Source organism: Cavia porcellus, unplaced genomic scaffold (genome assembly GCF_034190915.1).
Source record: "Cavia porcellus strain 051 isolate PalLab524CR breed Dunkin Hartley unplaced genomic scaffold, mCavPor4.1 scaffold_4, whole genome shotgun sequence".
Lineage (NCBI taxonomy): Eukaryota > Metazoa > Chordata > Mammalia > Rodentia > Caviidae > Cavia > Cavia porcellus.
In genome coordinates this window covers 50,777,588-50,786,599 of record NW_026947487.1, presented here as the reverse complement: position 1 = coordinate 50,786,599, position 9,012 = coordinate 50,777,588, and the positions used below count along the sequence as shown (strand labels likewise).

General features: G+C 44.3%; 1 long non-coding RNA gene across 2 annotated transcripts in view; it reads left to right on the top strand.

The window, feature by feature from the left end:
- Positions 1-282: 282 nt before the first annotated feature.
- Positions 283-9,012, top strand: part of LOC134475586 (uncharacterized) — a 32,477-nt gene continuing 23,747 nt past the window's right edge. For both annotated transcript variants that reach the window (XR_010046761.1, XR_010046760.1), the window contains exons 1-2: positions 283-414; positions 1,882-1,985. This is a non-coding gene — a long non-coding RNA (uncharacterized LOC134475586). The remainder of the gene's footprint in view (positions 415-1,881; positions 1,986-9,012) is intronic.

Genomic DNA, 9,012 nt, shown 5'->3' with positions numbered 1-9,012 from the left:
TCTCCGTGGATCCAGACTCACTCACGTCCACCTGTTGCACCAGCCTGAGTCCTCTTGCTTTGATCTCTCTGCACTGTGGAAGCCATCAAGTGTGACAGAATTTTGGCTCAGCCTCATTGCTTTGGAATGCAAATCTCCAGGGTTCTGCCCTTGGAAATTTGATAATGAGGAGTAAACATTCCAGCAGGGAAGGCTGGCATATCTGGGGGTTTCTAAGACCCTGGCCCCTACCTGCTGTGTGTTTCCAGGGCACCAGCCAGTAGTCATGAGTAGCCTGTGACTCTAGATCTTCTGAAATGTGGTGAAGACCTGTCCCCAAGCCCTGGCTCACTACTGTCTACACCCGTGTTTGCACTTTGCTATTCCTGCTCTGGATTTCTGATTCAGCACACTCGACTCCCTCTCTACTAGCAGGTGGGAAATCTGTATAAAGTGAAAGCTTTGGGCATTCCACGGGGCTGGAAATCTTTTTACCAGAAGAAAGACAACACAGTTGATCCTCACATAAACTGAATCTCGGCATATGAGGCAAATGTTCTTACTTCTTTATAAGCAGGCCACCTAAAATGTTAGGAGTTAATTTGCCAAGACCCGCATCTGACTCTAATAAGCAAATCTGTTGTGTGTTGCCTGTGCATGTAAAACAAACTCCAAATGCAAGCCTGCATGCTTTCATGTTCTCCAATGACAGCAATCCGTATCTTATTTGTGTCTATCTTTGATGTCAATTATGTTATGTCGTTTGAAGTGATTACATTGCTTTTATTTAATACAATTTTTCAAGTTGTTTTAAGTCTCTGAATGAAAAGACAAAAGGAGAGAAAGAGCAAGAGAGAGAGAGAGAGAGAGAGAGAGAGAGAGAGAGAGAGAGCAGAACCCTTAAGTGCTGTGTCTCAGCTTTTATTTTGGAAGCAGTTTATACGGAAATTCTTAGTCTAAACAATTTACAGTTTTCTGGATTAAGATCGTGTAGAAGAAAAGATGAATATCTTGAAAAGAATCATAACACAAATGCTCCTGCTACCCAGAAGTAAATTAGATATTTGTGAATTCTGGCTGCTGGGGATGCCACAGGGTCCTGTGCAGTGGGCAGAGGGTGAGAGGCTTGGAAGAGCTCTTGGAGGGAGCGAGATTACATCTGCTTCCAAACCTGAATGCCCAAGAATGCAAATACGCCCAGGCTCAAAAACAAGGAACCAGCTCAACACTTTCAAGTTGTCTGAGGGAAAACAAACTCATTTAATGTCCATCTGCTGATAGGGAGGGTAGGAAGGGCCCGGGGTTGCTGACAGAGCAGTTCCCCATAATTTTGACTATTATTTCAGGTTTCTATCTTTTCCTCTCTGTTAGGAAGATATTAAAAATAAGTTTCTGGCAAAAAGTACAGAAAAACACACAGCCTCCAAAGCTGCAACTGGTATGGATTCCTGGCCAGCAGCCTTGATGTTTAGTGCTGGTCATCATTCTGCAAATTTGCTCGCTACAATATCAGGAAACTCTGGACGGTGGTAGAATGTTTCAGTAATATCTTACAAAATCTGGGCTATGTGCTGGGAGTCTCGGGGATTACTGCAGACATCCCAAAGCTATCCTAGGCATGCGTGGAAGCCGCTTTGAAATGGTTGTGCTATTGTTATTGTTATTGTTTGTATATATATTTCTGCTAGGATTTACAGGTTATAATGTGCCCAGTGCCATAGCTCAAAGAGTTACCTCTGCTTTCATCTCTCTTCTGCATGTGACATCTGTCCAGCCTGTGTTCATTTCTACATTAAGATAAGTCAACTGCTTCGAGTAAAAAGGGAATCCTAAATGACTGGGGACAAGACGGGCTAAAAAGAAACACAGCTAAATGTTTTCTCCCCCCCAAACATTTTGCAGGGATGCTGGGTGCGTGGTAACCGAGAAACACCCAGGGGATTCAGATGCTTTCTTCAGCAAGGACCAGGATCCAGGTGTGGAGGGAGCAGTTCCGACACAGTTGGGTAAGCAGGCAGAATGTTACGTGTTACTGTGCTGCTTGTCGTCCTCCCCCTCTCTATTGAAAACAATAGAAAATCATCCTTTATTTCCACCACTTCCTGCCTGAAGGCTGAAACTGCTTCCTAACTCACCGCTTGTGCACTTTTGCTGCAAACGAAGCTCCATTACGCCAGCTTCCCTCTTCTCCCCGCAGCCCTGGGGGAGGGGGACATCTCTGGCTTTGCAAACTCCACAGGGTCCTTCCAACCATTCCAGCATCAAGTCTTCCTTTCCTGAGCCCCTCTGCCTCACCCTGACCTCCCAGGGAGGTGAGGTTTTCCCTGCCTGCTAATGTGACAGTTTCTGGTCCTGAGCCACATGCAAAAGAAATTCTGTTCTTCCCCTTCCCTCCCTCTCCGGCTTCCTCCTCTTCTCTCTCCTTCCTCCTCTTCCATCTTCTTTCCCCCTTCCCTCCCTCTCCCCTTTCCTTCTTTCTACTCCCTTCCCCTCCCCCCTACTCTTCTCTCTCTCTCCCTCCTTGTTCCCTTCCTCCTCTTTTCACCAAAATACAAGGACAAACTTAGAAAGACTATTGGAGTTAGCATGGCCTGGAAAGTTTCTTTCAGAAGTGAATGAGTAACACAGAGAAGTCACCAACTCAAGTCCTAGCTAGCTCAGCCTGGGCTGAGGTTGGGTGTCTGTGATCCCACCCACGTGGGGTGACAAGGACATCTCAAAGGGACACAATTCACCCTGTGCCAGCCCTGCTGGGGTCTGACCCTGTGACCAGTTAGCTCTGATAACCAGAAGACCCAGTGGTGTGGAGGTACAGGGATAGGAACACGCTGGCTTCCCAAGGCCTGGTGTTTTGGGATCCAGATGTAAGCCAGAGGCTACTGGGACTGAGAAGTGCAGACCCCTTAGCAAGTGCGGCATTGGGTACTGAGTGTTGGATTCAATTCAGTGTCAGGGGCTGCGGTCAGCTCAGAGAGAAGCAGGTGGAGTATGTGGGAGCTTGGAGAGGGGATAACTTTACATCCCATCATTGCTCTGCTTTGGGAATCCTGGTGATGGCCTGAGCAGGTGACACAAACATGTACCCATCCCACCCTGGGCTTAAAGAGGCATGCTGTGATGGCAGCCTTGAAAACGCAGCTTCAGAGAGTGCCTGAAATTACGACGCCTGAGCTACAGCTTTTCATGAGCCCAACCTTTCTGATGCTTTTAATTATGAACCTAAAAGCAGCCCAATTATCATCATCTTGGGAACAAGCAAAATGCATTATGGCAGGCAGATAGCTTGGATCATCACCGTGTCATGCATAGCTGAAGAATAATGCTCCCTCTTGATAAAAGCTATTAGACCACGTGTGAGAAAGGCCCAAGAGGATGTGAGGGGAGGCAGCCCTAGTAAATGCGGCCAGGAAATGAAAATCCAAGTGGGCCAGTGCAGTGCAGGAGTGCAGGAGTTATCACCACTGTTGTTTAAGGAGCTCTGACACTGACTAATTCCCATGCATCTCAGTGTTACCATCAGCAGTGGGTCATGCTTTGTCTTCTAGCTCTTTCACCTACACCTTGTGTCTCAGTGCAAGCTACTTCCACGCCTGTCCCTCACTTTCCCCATCTAAAACTGTGTGCAACAATAAACTTATTTTGCAGGGTTAGCGTTAGATGATCTGTGCGTGGTGCTCAGAACCCATGTCTCGGTGGAGAAAGTTCATTGTAGGTCTACCTGCACCATGGTCTAATCCTCACTCTGTCATGCAAATGTTGTAAATCTGTGTCACCTTTGTCACCAGCAGAAACCTAGTGTTGGATGCCTAGGTGCAAAATTAAACTAGCATTTTGTTTTTAGTTTTTGCATTTATTCCTTTCAGCAAATGCATAGTTGAATTGGTTTTCTGTGATGACCCAGTGACATAGCCATCTTTATTACTGAAACACCAAACTAGTCTGTACTGAACAGGACAGAGCTCTGGAGGAAGACCCGCTTTCACGGGCAGTGCACCGAACTCTCCAGGGAAGCCCTCCAGGCCAGGACCTGAGCCCACTTCCCCAAACTCTTCTCCACCACTGTGGTCTGCATCCATCTTGCCTGATCAGAAGCATTCTAAGCCATTAAGCAACTGGGTTAACTCTCATCTGACCAAAGACACCCTCACATTGCATTTTTCAGCAAATGATCAGCAGTGTTGCTTGGAATCTTTATCCAAATAAACTCTTTGCTTCTTAACTGGATATGAACAAGATGGTTTAGAGCCTAATTCCCATTCCTTGGGCCATTAGTGAATTGAACATTTGCTTGTATAGAACTGTCATCATTCACGTTTCCTCCTTTGCAGTTTTCATGCTTCTAACATGTATTTTTCCATGAAGGCCTTACTGCCTCTCTTAATGACTTTTAGATGTTCATTAAAAATTGAAGATATTAATGCATTTTATGTACATTGATTGTGTCTTAGAAACCAGTTTATAAACTTGACTTTGAGTTTTGTTAATCTCATTTTTGAAGTTTACTTTAAAATGTTAGAAATTTAAAATTTTGTGCATTTGGTTTGTGCTTAGTTACCCACTTCTTCAGCATAGACCAGAAAAAGTACTACATTTTTACATTTTTTATTAATGTATGCCATATGAAACCCTTCCATCCATCTATAATTAATTTTGCTCTATAATGGGAAATAAGTTCAATATATTTTGTTTCCAAATAGTTTGTCTTCCTTATTGATTTTGATGCTTCCAATATTTTAGATGACTTTTTGATTACATATCCATTTTAAAATTTTTTAAAAATGAAAGGCTGCCCTGTACTGAATTTTTTCTTATTTAAGTATATAGTAACTACAGCAACCAAGCAATCACGATGTCTTGAGGGTGACAAGGGGTGAGGGTTATCCTTCTGGATGTAAGAACAACGGCAGAACTCTCGGGCACAGAATTGTTCCTCCAGGACCACGTCCCGGTTCAGCTACGCAGTCCTCTAAGATAGTGACACTTTGCCAGAAGTTTTTGCTGTGGCCTCTTGATTTAGGAAGGGAATATCTTAGAGAAAATGAGGTGAGGAGACACAGCCATCAGCTCTGATTTCACAGGCAGGGGAAGGACACAGTCTAATCCAGACTACAAAATTGTCTTTTCATAAAATAAGCTGACAAAAGACAGAAATAGGAGTATGAATGTTCGAGGATTTATTTTCACTGAATCCATAATAAAAAGAACCCCTGAATGAAAGGGATTCTTGGATTAAAAAAAAAAAAAGGAATTCAATTATTTCTTCGTGCTCTAATGACAGTACTTTTCTGTAATTTTAAAAATACTTTGGGTGAAAGTTCCTTTTTGCTTTACTATCAAAGTGGGCACAGGTAGCAGGGACTGTCCAGGAGAGAAACAAGTAAGTTTTTGTTTCATTTTAATCACTTGGTATTTTTAGGTTAATCATTTCTGAAGTTATAAAATTCCTCCACTAATATCATTGCATGTTCAGGTTGTATCAGCCCTGGACTACAGTGTGTACTTACTCTGACTTACCATTTAATGTACCCTTAGACATTAAAATACCTGCACAGGCGTTCTCTCGTACCTCATAACTATGGCCTCCAGCTTAGACCAAACTGATGCGTGTACTTCAAAGAAATGGAGGCATCTATTGTAAAACCCTGCACAGAATTAGGGCATATGGATATTAAAATGAAGATTTCATTCAAAGTGTCATTAGAGCTCTCTCAATAGAATTTATCATTACAACAGCATGATACAGAAGCACACACAAGGAGCCCTGCTACACATTATTAGAGAAAGGCCTCACATTCCTAGTGCTGAAAACAAACAACACACAAAATTAGTGCATATGGATATAAAAGAGATTTTATAACAAGTATCTTTGGTGCTTTATCATACAATAGTTACAATAGTGATACTACATGATTGTATCTCACAAGGTAATGCCTACATTATTAAAAGACCCGGATCCTTCAAGTCAGTTCAAAACAACAACAAAAACAAAAATACATTTGTATAAATCGCTCTATGAAAAAGGTAGTAATAGTAACCCAGCTTCTTTCACTGGTAAGTTATTTCCTATCTCATGCCTGTGAAGTTTCAGGAAAAAAGTGGAGGAACAAAGACATTTTAAGCTTTTCAGATTGGCTGTAAGTCATACTGCTCTGTCAGTGTGTCCAGGTAATTTTTTGTGTGTTTTTTTTGCATTACAGTTTTTGTTAGCCTATCATTTTAAAGAAGCTTTGAGCAAAGGGTGTTTATAACTAATGCATAAATCTGTCAGTGTCTTTACAAGTGCTATAGTGTTTCAAAGAGAAAAGCGCTGTTCTTTGCCTGGCTTGGGAAAGCAATGAATATACAGCAGGCTGATTGAGTGCAAGTTTCCAAAAGCTGCTAGGTTAGGTCCCCGGTGCTAAAAATCCAGAATTTACATTTTGGGGAAAAAAAATTTAGAATTAAATATCTTTGAACCAGCAAGACTGTTCATTACAGGAAGTTATTATTTTCATCAGGCTGTTGGGTTCTGAAGTCCCTTGGCAACAATACAAAAATAGCTTTCCCTTGTTACTGAACAGCAATCTGGAAAAACAAATTAGAATGTGTTAAGAACAAAATAAACGGACCTTTTATTTTTTAAACTTGGGGGCCTCTGAATTTCACAGACTTCTGGAATCTGGGGAGCTCCACCCAAGTGCCACTGATTTTATTACCCTGTTATAGGTTTGGCACACAAGAAATAATTTTCCAACTGCTGGAACAATGTCGACTCACATTTTTCCAGAAGGGGAAAAAAAATCCTCTATCTTGCATATGAAATTCTAAGCAGAGAAACAGCCTGTGGATTTCTCTTCCCATTTTATGATGGAATTTGAGAATTGAAAGAAAAATTACGTCTATGAAAATGGTCCATCTCTGTGTAGTTCAGCTCACATCTGGAGAAGGGACTTCGAAATCAGTGCAGAAATGTCAGCACAGGGAGCTAAATCCCCATGTTGTGAAATTCCACTTCTCACAGCCCCGCAGCCCGCTCACCTGGGATCTGCTGAAATAACTCTGTCTCCTCCTTACCGATGCATATTATATGCGCAGTGCTGGCTGCCCGAGATAGCTTGCCAGAGCTTTGGCTGAGAAATAGTTTTCTGAGGCACCGCTGACTGTACCACTGGCTTCTAGGAGATGGAAATTCGTACTGGACATTCAGCCAGTGCACCTGCTTGGGGTGCGGGAAGAGGAGCGCTTTGCTTTGTAAGAAACCGTGAGATGGGGATGTATCAAGGGTATATAAAAGAAGATATCCCTTCCCCCTCCAAAAATAATGCTTGTGGTGAAAAGTGATTGTTTCATGTTTTTTTCACACTCCCTGAAAGGAAGGGGAAAAATCCCAAAGGTGTTCCCTTGCTTAGGAACTGATCTTCCCAGCTGGGGTTTAATCATGGCACCCAGGAGGTTGGTGGCATTGGGTCTCTGGAAGGGGAAGCGAGGTGCCGAGGGAAGGAGGAATGCAGGCTGCAGAGAAGCTGCAGGCGCGGTCCTGGGTACCTGGGCAGCTGGCGGTGGCCTGGCGTCTGGATGCACAGGTTGTGCAGATGCTGGGGTAGGGGTGGAGTGGGAGGGGTGGGAGGGGTGGTCGCTGCCAGCAGGAGCAGCGCCTGTGGGCTTTGGATGGTTCTTATCTCTGCTGCTCAGGCTGACTTGTCGCGCTCCTTTTATTACAGCTGCGTGTTCACATCCAGGAATGACATCCTTGCTGGAATGTCTGTCCAGAAAATCGTGTTTTTTCTGGCTTGACCTCCCTTTCCTGACGTCTGCATTTCTGTGGGTCTCTGTGTCACCTCTGATGCTGACTGGTTCCCGGTCTCCTGGTCTCGTCCACACCTCCCCTTGGTTTCTGTCTGTTTGGCTTCCCACTGTCCTGGCTGTCATGCCCCCGCCTGGGTTAGGGGAGAGGGCTTTTTCTTGGTCCTCTTCTGGGGTCCCTGGTGTCAGGGTCCAGTAGGAACAGCCTTACTGGCCCCTAAGCAGAAGCTGTTCACCTGTTGGGGAGGACAAGGCTGTATGTCCAGGCTGTAGGTGAACATGTCACGTGGCAAGTAATCAAGCCACAGGTGGGTGGACTTGTGGTGAGATTTTCACTGTGTGTCTGGAGCAGCAGTAAAGCTAATACCTTAGCATCAGGAACTGAAGCATTGGGGCAGCTCAGCTAGCGGCTCCCAGGTGGGGAAGGGGTTTCTCCACTGCAGAAAGACCCCACTGTTCAGAGCTTAAGTGACCTCACAGCTGGGGAACTGGATGGTGGCAGAGGTGGTGGTGGTGGTAGTGGTGTGTGTGTGTGTGTGTGTGTGTGTGTGTGTGTGTGTGTGCGTGTCTGACAGAGACGACAATGTTGGTTGCTTTGTTCTATAGGCTTTTTTATTTTTCTGACCTGGAGAGATTTTTAAAGTGCAAAAAATATTAAAGGATACTATAACTACTGCCCTAGTAACTTTTCTTATTGCTGAGACCAAACAGCCAACACTCAGAGTTAGAGGGAAGGTTTATTTGGCTCATGTTGTGGAGGTTTCAGTTCATAGTTGGTTGGCTCTAAGGCAGGGTGGCACAGCAGAGGGACATCACAGAGGACAACAGCTCATGGCAAAGCAGGGCAGGCAGAAGGTAGCCAGCAATGAAGTAGCAATCAGCAAGTGACAAGACATGACCACAGTCCTTTCTGTCCCTTCTTCCTTACCCAGGCTTCCCACGCTCAGGCCAGGTAGCATTCACAAACTTAGCCCTAGCTATACACTGTGAAATGACCCTACACCACACCCTGGGTCCCAGCAGCAGAAACTCTAGATCTAGCCAACTCTAAGAAGGCCTGCTTATGGCTTCATGAGCCTTTCAGGGACATCAGGCACAAGCAATAACAACAAAAAACACCTCTCAATACCCATAGGTAAATGGGCTATTCACATGCAGAAGACTGCATGTAGGCCCTATCTCTCACTGTGTAGTAAACTAAATACAGAATAGATCAAGGAACCAAAGGTTAAAACAGAAATTCTTGACCTC